Here is a 13,732-nt window from a genome sequence, read left to right as displayed (position 1 = left end):
GTCAAATATAATCATTAGGAAAATTTTATTCTATCTACTTAGTCTTTAGGAGGATTAGCGTGTACTGCCCTTAGTTAGTAGTTGGAAGCAAAGTTGCCAAATGCCATATAGGATGCCCAGTTAACTTTAAATATTTGGAGTGAAGGGGTATGAGGGAGGGCAGTGGGGAAGTGAATAAGAAGAGAATATTATGGTATGTACGTGCCACAAGGAAACACAGAACTTTGTATGCTAACTACAAATCAACTGTGGCCAGAGAGCTGACTCACCTGGTAAAGGCCCTTGTCACCCTGGCTGACTGATCCCTGGGCCCCATGTGGTGGGAAAAGGGAACAACTTCTTCCTGCAAGATGTCCTCTGACCTCTGCACACATCATGTCTCGGCACAGACAACAAATCAATAAATGTAAATTTACCTTTTAAAGCAAAAATAAAAGAGATTTTTAAAGTATTTAAAGTTTTTGAACTTTAGCCAGGTATAGTGACACAAACCTTTAATCCCAGCACTTGGGAGGCAGAGGCAGGTGGATCTCTGTGAGTTCGAGGCCAGCCTGGTCTACACAGTAGTTCTAAGGCAGCCAGGGTTACATAGTCTCAAAATATTTTGAATTAAAAAAAATTTTTTTGAATCTTAGATAATGAAAAAACTAGCATAGGCCAGTCACATGCAATTTTGGCTGTAAAAACATAATACTAAAATATCCATTTTCTGTATTTGATACTTTTGTTTAGGAGGGGGCTTCTAAGATTGAACTCATGGCCTTGTTCAAACTAGGTGTGAATAGGTGTGAATGGGATTGGTCTTCTCAAAGATGGAGTGGTCTTCATAGCAGCTGTGTGTCTACCATTTTGGAGGTTTTTGAAACTTATCTTCAAGGTATTCCTAAAGATCCTATTGAGCTGCCAGTGTGGTTCCTGAGCCCATCTGACAGGGTTGTAAATGATAAGGAAAGAATCTAGGTCGAAGGGATGCAGGTTAGAGGATATTTATCGTTTTCTTTGTTTTGTTTTGTTTTTTGTTTTTTTGAGACAGGGTTTCTCTGTGTAGCCCTGGCTGTCCTGGAACTCACTTTGTAGACCAGGCTGGCCTCGAATTCAGAAATCTGCCTGCCTCTGCCTCCGGAGTGCTGGGATTAAAGGCGTGTGTCACCACGCCCAGCCAAGGATATTTATTCTAAACAAAGTGAATAGTCTTGTTTGCGGGATTCTCAGGAAGTGTCTCGGGGGGAGAGGAACCAGGAACTTTCCAAGGTCATATACATTCATGCCAGAAGTCTAATTCATTGCTATTTTAACAATAAATGTCTATAAATGAAAGAAATATCTTTATGTTAGCAGCCTTCTTAGTAAACGTTAATTGTGCTGACCTCCCAGCTGGCAAGAGACTTCAGCCCCAGTGTTAGGCTCTTTGCTGCCCTTTCATGTCTTCCTTGTTGTTTATCCTGACTCAGGAGCTGAGACAGAACCTGTGTTACTCATTCTTCAGATGAGGTAACCCCCCTCCCCCAAAGGAAGTGATGTTCTATCCCCTTCCACACTCTCCAGGGTCCCGTGTAGCCTAGGCTAACCTGGAGCTCAGTATGAGGATGATTTTAAACTCATGACTCTGCTAGCTCCAGCTCTCTGGTGCTGGCATTTATAGGTCTATGCCACCAGGCTGAGCAAAAGGCTGGTTTTCAGTATTTTACTTCGTGTGTGTGTGTGTGTGTGTGTGTGTGTGTGTGTGTGTGTGCGTGCGCGCGCGCGCGCGCGCGCGCACGTGAACGCACGCGATTATATACCTCCCTACGGCTGGGACTACAGACAGGCATGTACCACACTCCACACGGTCTGTGTGGTACTAAGGATGAGCCTCAGGGCTTCATGCAGGCTATGCAATCATTCTACCGACTGAGCCCCATCCTCAGCTCCCTGGCCTTAGGCCTTAAGTGGTCTCTGGATCCAGATCTCTAGCTCTCCGGAGGCTTGTTGAGTGTCTCTCTCCATTAACACAGCTTTTCAAGCCTTCCCTGCCTGTGGCAAGTGAAAGTGGAGCAAATCCAGGCAAGCTGGGGACAGCAGCATGACTAAGTGTTCTGTAGGGAAAGCCAGGAAGGGACAGGTGGCAAGTGGGCCAGTAGAGTCTTTCTGAACTCCTTTCAGTTCTGAAAGGGACTTTCTTCTTTCCTTTCCTCCTCTTCTTCCTCCCTTCCCCCTCTCTCTTTGTCCTCTTCCTCCTCATCTTCCCCTTACTCCCCCTCCTCCATCTCCTCCTCCTTCATCTTTTTCCTCCTTTTACCTGTCCTTCCTACCCCCCTTTCCTCTTATCCTTCTTATGTTCTCTCAGACAGGGTCTTATTCTCCTCAAGTTTCATCAAACTATGGAGCTGAGGGGACCTTAAGCTCTTCATCCTCCTGTTTCTGTCTTCAAAGTTCAGTTATAAGACGCATGCAGCCCCATGCACACTTGGACACCCCCTTGCCTTTCTTTTTTTTTTTTTTCTTTTTTTTTTTTTTTGGTTTTTCGAGACAGGGTTTCTCTGTGTAGCCCTGGCTGTCCTGGCACTCACTTTGTAGACCAGCTGGCCTCGAACTCAGAAATCCGCCTGCCTCTGCCTCCCGAGTGCTGGGATTAAAGGCGTGCGCCACCACGCCCGGCCCCCTTGCCTTTCTTTCTTTCTTTCTTTCTTTCTTTCTTTCTTTCTTTCTTTCTTTCTTTCTTTCTTTCTTTCTTTCTTTCTTTCTGGTTTTTCGAGACAGGGTTTCTCTGTGCAGCCTTGGCTGTCCTGGAACTCACTCTGTAGACCAGGCTGGCCTTGAACTCAGAAATCCGCCTGCCTCTGCCTCCCGAGTGCTGGGATTAAAGGCGTGCGCCGCCACGCCCGGCCCCCTTGCCTTTCTTTCTTTCTTTCTTTCTTTCTTTCTTTCTTTCTTTCTTTCTTTCTTTCTTTCTTTCTTTCTTTCTTTCTTTCTTTCTTTCTTTCTTTCTTTCTGGTTTTTCGAGACAGGGTTTCTCTGTGCAGCCTTGGCTGTCCTGGAACTCACTTTGTAGACCAGGCTGTCCTCGAACTCAGAAATCCGCCTGCCTCTGCCTCCCGAGTGCTGGGATTAAAGGCGTGCGCCGCCATGCCCGGCTTCCTTGCCTTTCTATAACTAGATCCTCCAGACTTCAAGCCTTTGCTGTAGCAAGGGACGGCTCTTTCCGGCTATACTAGGCAGACGGAAAATGAGAGTGGTTTGAGGTTTTATTAAGCACTGTTTCTGTATTTTAATTCTTTCAGTTAAGCCAAGATTAGAGTGAGTTCTGAGTCAAGGAACCTGAGAACCAGAATCACAGAGCATGAAAGAATGAGGAAATGGCCTGGCTGTGATTTGCTGCCTTGACCAACAAGGCTTCTTGGAGAACAAGCAAGTACCTATTTCGGGTCGGCCTGAATCCTCACCGGATCCTGAAAGGTGGACTTGTAACCATTCTGAAAGGAATGAAGACATCAAAAGAGACCCTTGTATGCCTTCCTTCAGCTATCAAACTATTGGGACAGGGGAACCCAAGAAATTAGAATCTTTCCAGGAGTCTCATTCAGGTGCAGGGAAAGGCCAGGGCCCTGGAGCCAGGCAGAGGAGAACTTGGCTCCCACAGATATTTCACATAGTCCCGACAAGTTTCCAGACTACCTTCCAAGAGAACCTGGAGCCCAGACAATGATTGTGAGAAAGTCCTCGCTTTAACCATGAGTGCTTAGTTATGTATGCCCTTTGCCCTCCATTTGAACCTAATCTTCATAACAGGGCCCTAAAGTTGGACCTGAGGGGCTCACTGGACCTCTGTTGTTCTCACCATGTTCATTTTGCAGCAAATCTCCTTTGTTTGCTTGTAGAGATTATTTTCTCTTTGGTTGTTTTTTGGAGGGCTAGATGGGCTAGCTCGCTTCTAGGCTGAGCCTCACACCTCTGTTCCAGGATCTACTACTTTCATATGGTGATTTGGTTGTTGAGGCTCAGATGACTGTAAGACTTTGTAACCTTGGCTTCGCACTTGAGTGTTTCCCTTGGCTGGGTTGCTTTTCTTTCTTTCTTTCTTTTTTTTTTTTTTTTGGTTTTTCGAGACAGGGTTTCTCTGTGTAGCTCTGGCTGTCCTGGCACTCACTTTGTAGACCAGGATGGCCTCGAACTCAGAAATCCGCCTGCCTCTGCCTCCAGAGTGCTGGGATTAAAGGCGTGCGCCACCACGCCCGGCTGGGTTGCTTTTCATTCCCCTCCCTTTGCTGGGTATTCTAAATTCTTATTCTAGATTCTCAAGAAAAGAATTCAACTTAGATGATTAAGGTGTTAATTGTTAAGTCGTCTTAGTTTAGATTTACAGAACCTTGACCTTCATATAATATCAGAAGGTGACAGCCATTCCATGTTCTGGATTCCAGGCATCAGATAGCACAACACATGGAAGTTGTTATGATGTTGAGCTTGTAGAGAGGTAATATGTTTTTTTTTTTTTTTTTTTTTTTTTTTTTTTTTTTTTTTTTAGGTTTTTCGAGACAGGGTTTCTCTGTATAGCCCTGGCTGTCCTGGCACTCACTTTGTAGACCAGGCTGGCCTCGAACTCAGAAATCCGCCTGCCTCTGCCTCCCGAGTGCTGGGACTAAAGGCGTGCGCCACCACGCCCGGCTGAGGTAATATGTTTGTTACTTGTTCTAGGTTTGCCCATCACCATCCTCATATCCTCCAGGGTTTTCCTTTTGGGGGGGTGGGGTTTCGAGACAGGGTTTCTCTGTATAGCCCTGGATGTCCTGGAATTCACTTTGTAGACCAGGCTGGCCTTGAACTCAGAAATCTGCCTGCCTCTGCCTCCAGAGTGCTGGGATTAAAGGCGTGTGCCACCACGCCCGGCTTCAGTGTTTTGACTGAAAAGCCCTTCATTGGGCTGGAGAGATAGCTTATTAGTAGGTAGAGTGCTTACTGCACAATTATAAAGCTGTGATTACCAGCATCCATGTCAAAAGCTGGGCTTGGTGACACATACCTGTGATCCCAGTACTGGAAAGTGGGAAAGAGGAGGACCCCTGGGGTGTTAGTCTAACTGGAGTTGCTTAGTAAGCAACTCTATCTCAGAAAATAGTGATTGAAGAAGACACTTAGATTCTACCTCTGGCCTCTGAAACCCCCCAACCCCAGAGACAAAGACACACACAGACAGACACACAAACACACAGCGATACACATACAGACACACAAATACACACACACACACAGAGCCATACACATAGACATAGACACACACAGATACACAGGTAAACACACACGCATACGCACACAAACTTTGTGACCTCAAGTTTCCCGAGATAAACCTTGGAGGCACTGGGCTCCATCTCCTCAGGATGTCAGTCTCTGAATAAATGTGGTTTCCTTCTCATCCAGTCTCCTTCCTCTAGAAAGGGCTGACATTCAGTGGCAAGCAGTTGCACATGGGTTCAGTAACAGTGAGTTGTTGGGAGAAGGACTGAATTTTAAAATTCATATTTCTCTGAAGTCCACATTGTTAATTCTTGCTAGTTCCTGCCTTGCAGGTCAGAGATGATTCCCCCTATTGATACTGGCAGAAGGCTAAGGCAGTATATAGTTCAGTAGTCACAAAATGTGATTCCTGGGTGTCAGTATCACTGGGAAATGCCCATTCTTTTTTTTTTTTTTTTAAAGATTTATTTATTTATTATATGTAAGTACACTGTAGCTGTCTTCAGACACACCAGAAGAGGGAGTCAGATCTTGTTACGGATGGTTGTGAGCCACCATGTGGTTGCTGGGATTTGAACTCCTGACCTTTGGAAGAGCAGTCGGGTGCTCTTACCCACTGAGCCATCTCACCAGCCCCGGAAATGCCCATTCTTGGCTTCATCTAGAACTTTCTAAACTTCTAGGGGTTAGGTCCATCTCAGGGACATAGCACATGTATAGTATATCCAAATCCAACATTAAATCCCCAGAACAATAATTTTTTTAAAAGATTTTCTTGGGAGAAGTTTGGAGTGTAGCTTTTTAACTTCCAACAGGTTAGTTTTACCTACTATCATAGAAGTTTTAAATTGAGCTGGGCAGTGGTGGCGCGCGCCTTTAGTCCCAGCACTTGGGAGATAGAAGCAGGCAGATTTCTGAGTTCGAGAGGTCAGCCTGGTCTATAAAGTGAGTTCCAGGACAGCCAGGGCTTCACAGAGAAACCCTGTCTCAAAAAACCAAAACCAAACCAAAACCAAAAATAGAGAAGTTTTAAATTGTGGGGCTGGCCAACCAATCTACAAACCTGACTACTTGGGTTCCATCCCTGCTTGACCCCGGGATCCCACAGTGGGAGGAGAGAACCAGTTTCTTGGAAGTTGTCCTCTGACCTCCACACTAATAAAAATAAATAAAATAGGAATACAAAACCCATTAGGCAAGCTGAGTGTGGTAATTCATGCTTGTAATCTCATTACTGGGAAGGTTGAGCATGAAGCATCCTGAGCATGAGGCCAGTCTGAGTTATATAGTGAGAATTTGTCCCGCAAATAAAGAAAAAAAAATGTAGATAAAGACTATCTGGAACTAGATGACTTGGCTTGGAACCTTGGTTTCTGGCTTAGTGATCTTGGGCCAATTAGTAATTTCCTTTATATTCAGTTGTTTTCTGTACAAAATATTTATAGTATTTGTTAAAATATCTTATAGTATGTCCAGTGACAAGAATCATCTGGGATGCTAGTTTAAAAAAATAAAACAAAACGAAACAAGAAACCAACCCAGATTCTCCTAGAGCACCCCACTCTCTCAGTATTGGGGATAAAATCTTGGGCCTCACCAATGCTATGCTAGTGAGTTACATCTTGAGCCAACCCTGACAGCTTAATCCCTAATGCGGCAAACATTGGTTGGAAGTGCAGAAGAACTTTTAAATACTTAAACAAACCAAACCAAAACTAAAAAACAAAAACAAAATCCCCAAAACCCAAACCCAGGGTTTCACCACGTAACCTCGGTTGGTCTAGAACTCTCAAGATATCTGGACATGGCTAGCCTCGAACCGACAGAGATCCATTTGTCTCTGTCTTCTAACGGAACCTAAAGCTTGCTGTGTGGTCTAGGGAACTCCTGTGTCTGCCCACCACGGTTGGGCGTCTGTCGGTGCCAGCTTTTATATGAATGCTGGGGTTTCAAACATCCTTCTGCTTGCATGGCAAGAGCCTTTACCCACCGAACCATCCTCCCAACCCAGAATCTTTTTTGTTTAATAAACTCTCTCAGCACATAATTCATAATATGGTAGTTTCAAAGGTATTTCGAAAAGTTTAAGTGACTTTCTAGATAGTTTCCTTACGAGGAAACAGGATAAACAGTAATAGCAAAGTTTGCTAATTATCACGTGCCTCTATTATTACTACTGCACAGCCTATTGATTCGGTAGGATTAGATGTGTTTTGCCTGGGTTAAGAAGTTTAATTTAAGCATCTGAAAAGGTAAACAATGGCATCTTTCACATAGTTTTGTTGTAAACGTTTAGAAGTATGCTTTTCAGTTTTTAGAACTCATGCCGCGTAGGCGCTGTCAAGCTGTCACCCTCCTAAGAACTCCCTGTCAAAAGGTGGAGAAAGGAGAATTTGAACCAAACAGTGTAACTCCAGAAGGATAGAACCGGCACAGTGCTTCATAAATTGTGATTCCTGCTGTCAGGAGTATCAGGAGAGAACTTGTTAAAAATGCAGATTATAAAGCAACCCCCACTCCATCCCAGATCTACTGAGTCAGAAACTGGCGGTGGAGCTCAGCAGTCTGTTTTTAAAAGCTGTTCAAGTGATTCTGAGACACGTTAGCGTTTGGTCTTAGAGGTCCTGGCGGGGAAGAAGGGGTCAAAAGGAAGGAACGAAAGAAGGAAGGAAAGAAGGGAGAAAGAAAAGGAGAAAGGAAGGAAGAAAAGAAAAAAGCCTTGGAGATGTAGAGAGCAAAGCTAGTGTCCACTTCACCTGGAGGTGAGGAAAAATGATTTAGCAGGCTGGCGCGCAAGGCCTGCTGGGGCCTGTAGTCCGGACTGCGCCGAGGAGGCCGCGCCTGCGCACTAGGTGTGAACTAGCTCTAGTCGCTGTAGTCGGGGCTCGGGACCGGCTGCCATCTTAGCGGAGGGACTGAGGAGTCGTCGCCGCCCCGAGTCCCGGTAAACACCCGCAGGCAGACTGGGGTCATTTCTGTGGCTTGGAGGGAGTTTGGATGAAAAGGCATGGGGAATGCGAAGGGTAGAGGAGTGTGGGGTTCGAGTCTGGACCTAGAGCCGGGGCTGCTCTTCCCGCAGCCGGTGTCCGTGGGGGGCGCCCGGAGAGCCGGCTGGTGGCCCGAGCCGAGTGGCGGGTGGGTCAGCAGGTCGAGCCGAACTGCTAGTGCTTGGCCTAGGCGTCCGGAGCCTGTGGGCCCGCGAGCCCCAAGTTGGGAGAGAGCCGAGCCGCGGCGGACGTGGGCAGGGTCCAGCCCCGCGCCCCGCTGCCGCGCCCGGGGGTTCCTCTCCCGCGGCCCGGCCTACGCGCGGGGCCCGGTGGCAGCGGCCCGCCCGCGCGACGTGGCCCTTTGAGGGGCGGCGGCCGGGCCCACCTGCCACCTGGCAGGCTCCCCCGGAGACTTTTCCAAGCTCCCACTCGCGGAGGACCTTCCCCAGTGACTGCTTCCCCTTCTGTCTTGTACTTCCCACCTCCCTCCATTGTCCCCACTCATGGTGGTCCCGGCCCAGGCCGGCGCCGCCGACTTTTGCAGACGTGGAGCTGTCACAGTGCTTTCTACCGAGAGCGTACTTTTCTTGAGCAAAGAAGAAAGTAGAGGTGAGCGCATTTGAAAGGTGGAAGCCCGATGAGGGCAGGACTTTTAAATAGAAGACTCGAGGTTTGAGACATAGTTCCCGGCTGCAACTTCAAGAGAGAAAAAAAAAAAATATATATATATATATAAGGGTCAGTGTACCCGAAGTAGGCATTGTGCCTAAAGTTAGAGATGTGACCAGGTGACTTACAGAGTACCCCAAATTCACAGTTCCCCAGTCGCTTGTTTTCTTGGCTGTGTTAGAATCCTAATCCTGTTGAGTCTTCTGTTCCTCTTTAAGCTGCAGTGAACTTGTTCTAAAGGGGGCAGTGGGGAGAAGAGTGAGGTTTTCTTCTTCACAGTTGACAGAACACAATCTAGCCACCCATTATCATTCTCTTAAGTGGGTGCTTCTCCTGTATCCTTATCTTAAGAAAGTAGGTAAAGGCTGTGTATGTTCACTCCCAGGATTGGCAGAGGGCTTGGTTCTCATCTGAAATAAAGTCTTTTGGGGGCAAGTCTGAGATTCAGCCTTGTGCATCACAGGGTTACCTAAGGCTTAATTTTGCAGGTTTAAAAAAGATTGAAATTCTCTTTTGAACAGTGAATATACTTTGTATGTGTGAGTTCAGGAATTCAAACTCCAGATGTCAGCAAGGATATACTGTGAAACCAAAAGCAAGTGCCTAATACTTTTTACTGTATTCTAGAGTACGTTCTACATTCTTTAAAACAAACAAACAAAACAACAACAACAACAACAACAACAGAGATTTACTTAAGAGACAGACTGAGCCACGGTCCCAAAGTTTGGCCATTAGTGTAATTACAAGAGCTTTTAATTTTTTTGTTTTTGTTTTGAGACATGATTTGCTCTGTATCGCTGACTGGACTAGAACACACTGTATGTAAACTTAGGCTGGCATCAAACGTCATTCTGTCTTCCTGCCTCTCCCTCCCAAGTGCTGGGATTATAGGTGCTTACCACCAGAGTGGGCTCAGGAGAAGTTTTCAGGTTTGTTTGTTTGTGTGTGTGTATGTGTGCATGCGCACACCATGACTTGAGTTGGAAGTCAAGAGTGTTTCCTCTTTCCTGTGTGTTCTAAGGTTCACACTCAGGTCATCAGGCTTGCATAGCAAGTGACTTGACTTGTTGAGCTATTTTGCTGGACCAGGAGAGACTTTTGAAAGTAGAGTTCTCAGCTCAGTTGGTAGAGCGCTAGTTTACCATACACAAGGCCCTAGTTTATTTAGCTCTCAGAAGCATTGGGAGGTGAGGCCGCCTGAACTACTTGAGACCCTTTTAAAAGAAGTAGATGCTCTCAGGTCTCAGTTTTGGGATAGAATAGTGGGTCTGGATTGGCTTCTGTCACTTTCCTTACAGATGGTAGTTGGAATGGTTTTGGGAACACTGAGGCAAATCATAGTATGGTTATGACAAAGACAGCACAAAAAGCTTTGAGATGGGGGAGGAAGTGGAAGTGGCCCGTGTGGGATTGTTGAGGGAAGTGGCAAGACCTGTCTATGAAGGCCAACAGGGTTAGTTCCAGGCCATCAGAGCTACATAAGTGGGTCCTGGCTCAAAAAAGGGTTGGTCTATGGACCTGAAGTTCTAGAGCAGTGGTTCTCAAACTGGGTTTTGGCCCCTTTGGCAAACCTCTAGTTCCAAAAATATTTACATTGTAATTCATAACAGTAGCAAAATTACAATTATGGAGAAGCAGCAAAAAATAGTATTATGGTTGGGGCTTACCACAGCATGAGGAACTGTATTAAAGGGTCACAGCGTTAGGAGGGTTGAGAAGCAGTGGGTTAAGGATGAGTGGGAATGTGGCAGAGGTGAAGGAAGGGAAGGAAATACCTTACTACCTCGAGGCTGTGTCAGTTAGGAAGGTGGGAGAGAAGGAGTGCAGGGTGTGGGATGCAGGGGCCTCAGGCCAGGAGGGAAAAAGGAACCTGCTCTGGAAAAGCTCTGCGTACAGGGTTGGTGCTCTTGAATTTGATGTCGTGAGAGATTAAGGGTTGGGGAAAGGAAGTGGTGTAAATTGGTGTTTATTTAAAAAAAAATGGCTCTGATGATAAAAGAGCCAGAGTGACTGTGGCAGAAGTGTCCCTTGTAAGTGACAGACTGGCTTTGGCTGGGTGTTTCATTTGGCTGATATAATAATGTTGCTGTGTCTGTTTTAGGGCTAGTCTGATTGAAGGCTACCTTTTCTCTTAGGGTGTGTTCATTAACATCTTTGAGAAATTAGAATCAGATTAGATACAATTTGGAAGAGAACCTGAGTTGAGGACTATAATTGATTACTATCAGCGCAACAAGCCATGTTTGGCCAATGTGTTTTCCAGTCACAGAATCTTGGTACTTGAGCTTTACATTTGGAAGAGACTGTTTCCTTTATAGTAGCAAGTATGTTTTAGGGTGCAGGTCAGCTTTGATTGGAAATAACTTCTGGAAGTACTGTTAGGGAGGATTCTGGCCATTGTGGCTTGTGCCTCTAGTCCTAGCACTCAGGGATCTGAGTCAGAAGGATTGACAGCCTGGACTACATAGTGAACTCCAGGCCAGTCTGCTTCAATGTGAGGACCCTGCCCCCCTCCCCAAAAGTTGGTTCTGATTGTGTTAGTTCACTGGGGAAGTACGTTATGACTGATGTGGAATCTTTAGTGAACAGTTATCTAGTAGGCAGTGTGTGTGTATGTGTGCATGCACATGCCACATACACACATATATACGACATATACTATTCTTACACTGGCCCAATCTCTTAGCTTTCTGTTTTTTTTTTTTTTTTTTTTTTAGGACAGGGTCTCAGTATATAGACCAGGCTGGTCTTGAACTCACAGAGATCCATCTGCTTGGCTTACATAGATAGTTCCAGGCCAGCCAGATATACACAATGAGATCTTGTTTCTAAAGGAGAAGAAGGAAGGAGAAGGAGAAGAAAAAAAGTAGTATTTTACCTAAACCTAGGTAAGAGTCAGAGCTAGACTAGAACTGAATGTTACAACTCTGTATTCTTCAGATTCCCACAGTGATTGGATGCTGCTACAAGCATCTGACGGCTTCTAGCCTATGGCTATTTATTGTTTAGATAAGAGTTTAATGAAACATTTTAGCCTAGATGAGAGCTTAGTTTACCCCTTTTGACTCAGGAAATTGAGTTGGTACTAATAGGAAGCTGCCGTCCGTCCGTCCGTCCGTCAGGTCTCTTTTTCTTTTCTTTTTTTTTTCTTTTTTTTTTTTGGTTTTTTTGAGACAGGGTTTCTCTGTGTAGTTGTGGCTGTCCTGGAACTCACTCTGTAGCCCAGGCTGGCCTCGAACTCAGAAATCCGCCTGCCTCTGCCTCCCGAGTGCTGGGATTAAAGGCGTGCGTCACCACGCCCGGCTCCTCTTTTCTTTCTTGTGCTTTACCTCTCATAGTTTGGGGGTTGGATCCATTGTAAGAACTAAGGCAAAAGTATTTAAGTTTGTTTTTTCTTGTTGTATTTATAGTGCCTAGCCAAATTATGGGTTCATAATAAGCATTCAGTAAAGACATGCTAATTTTTATACTGTAAATGATACTGGTTTGGGGTCAATATAAATCAATAAGGGACTCAGAGAATAGAATTGTGGCCTTCCATGGTTGAGAGGTTTGCCCTCGTCTGTGAATATTATTAGGTTGCAACTATTCTTATGAATAACAACACTAGTCAGAAGCTGTCTGGGACCTGTCCTTTAGTCTGATAGTCAGTGCTGTTGGAAGCAGCTGCCAGTTTAAGCTCTTTTGCAACTTTTTAAAACTAGTAATACTCAGATACAGTCCCTAGGAGTGTCTGACTTGTGGCCTTTATAGAGAGAATATATATGGCCATCCTGATTTTGCAAATATCCATCATATCCAAGTGGGTAGTCTCCCTTACTGTGCACAAGTAATCCCCTCAGAAGTTGCTGCCTTATCTATTCTCCATAAGGAAAGTCTTTTTTTTTTTTAAAGATTTATTTATTTATTATATGTAAGTACACTGTAGCTGTCTTCAGACACTCCAGAAGAGGGCGCCAGATCTCGTTACGGATGGTTGTGAGCCACCATGTGGTTGCTGGGATTTGAACTCTGGACCTTCGGAAGAGCAGTCGGGTGCTCTTACCCACTGAGCCATCTCACCAGCCCAAGGAAAGTCTTTCTCATGGGTTTTTCTTTTTTGAAGGCTTTATGCTGGGGAATAAAGACCCTGCTTTGTGAGATTCCCAAAGTTATCACCTATCTCTCTGTTTAACCAAAGTACTTTATTTATGGACCCCCTCTTCTCTTTCAGGTAACATGCATTTCACAGTGGCCTTCTGGAAACAACGCCTTAACCCTAAGAAGTGACTCAACCATTGAGAACTTCAGGTGTGGTGACATTCCTGTGAGAGACATTTGGGGGCAGTATGGAGTAGAGGGCATGTCCTGCTCATCTAACTACCTCAAGAGCTTTGTGGGAGAGAGTGTTAGTGGTTACTTCAATTGCTTTTCCATTTGCGCTGTGTTATACATCTCCTTAAACATGTCCAGACATATGTATTTGATGGTTAAGAATCAGAGAAATTGCTGAGCAATGATGGCACACACTTTTAATTCAAGTATTCAGAAGACAGAGGCAGGGGGATCTCTAAATTCAAGGCCAGCCTGGTCTACACAGGGAATTCCAAGACAACCAGGGCTACACAGGGAAACCCTGTTTCAGAGGAAAAAGAAAGTGGAGAAATTAATAAGAGGGCATCATAATATAATGTAGAAATAGGAAGAAAAGTTCTGGGCTCTGGTTTGATTTTTGCAGTCAGTCTGTGCAACTTTTTTAGTCCTACTGGCCTCAAGTTGTCTGTCTTCCTTATAGACATTGTTTTTCTTTTCTACCTCCCTGGACTTATTATGGTGACCAAATAAAACAATACACATGAAATCTTCAGAATTGATAATAAGAG

General features: G+C 45.1%; 1 protein-coding gene across 3 annotated transcripts in view; it reads left to right on the top strand.

Annotated features, from left to right (window-relative positions):
• Positions 1 to 13,732, top strand: part of Itch (itchy E3 ubiquitin protein ligase) — a 120,721-nt gene that overhangs the window by 15,247 nt on the left and 91,742 nt on the right. For 2 of the 3 annotated variants that reach the window (XM_021182162.3, XM_021182171.3), the window contains exons 1-2: positions 8,052 to 8,155; positions 13,084 to 13,160. The gene's annotated coding sequence lies outside the window, so the exon portion shown is untranslated. Of the gene's footprint in view, positions 1 to 8,051; positions 8,156 to 13,083; positions 13,161 to 13,732 lie in introns of those variants that run through there. The other variant, XM_021182181.3, reaches the window with a different exon arrangement.

Source organism: Mus caroli, unplaced genomic scaffold, assembly GCF_978045245.1.
Source record: "Mus caroli unplaced genomic scaffold, Mus_caroli_1 scaffold_2, whole genome shotgun sequence".
Classification (NCBI taxonomy): domain Eukaryota; kingdom Metazoa; phylum Chordata; class Mammalia; order Rodentia; family Muridae; genus Mus; species Mus caroli.
Note: the sequence above shows the minus strand (reverse complement) of the source record. Positions and strands in the feature narration are given on the sequence as shown.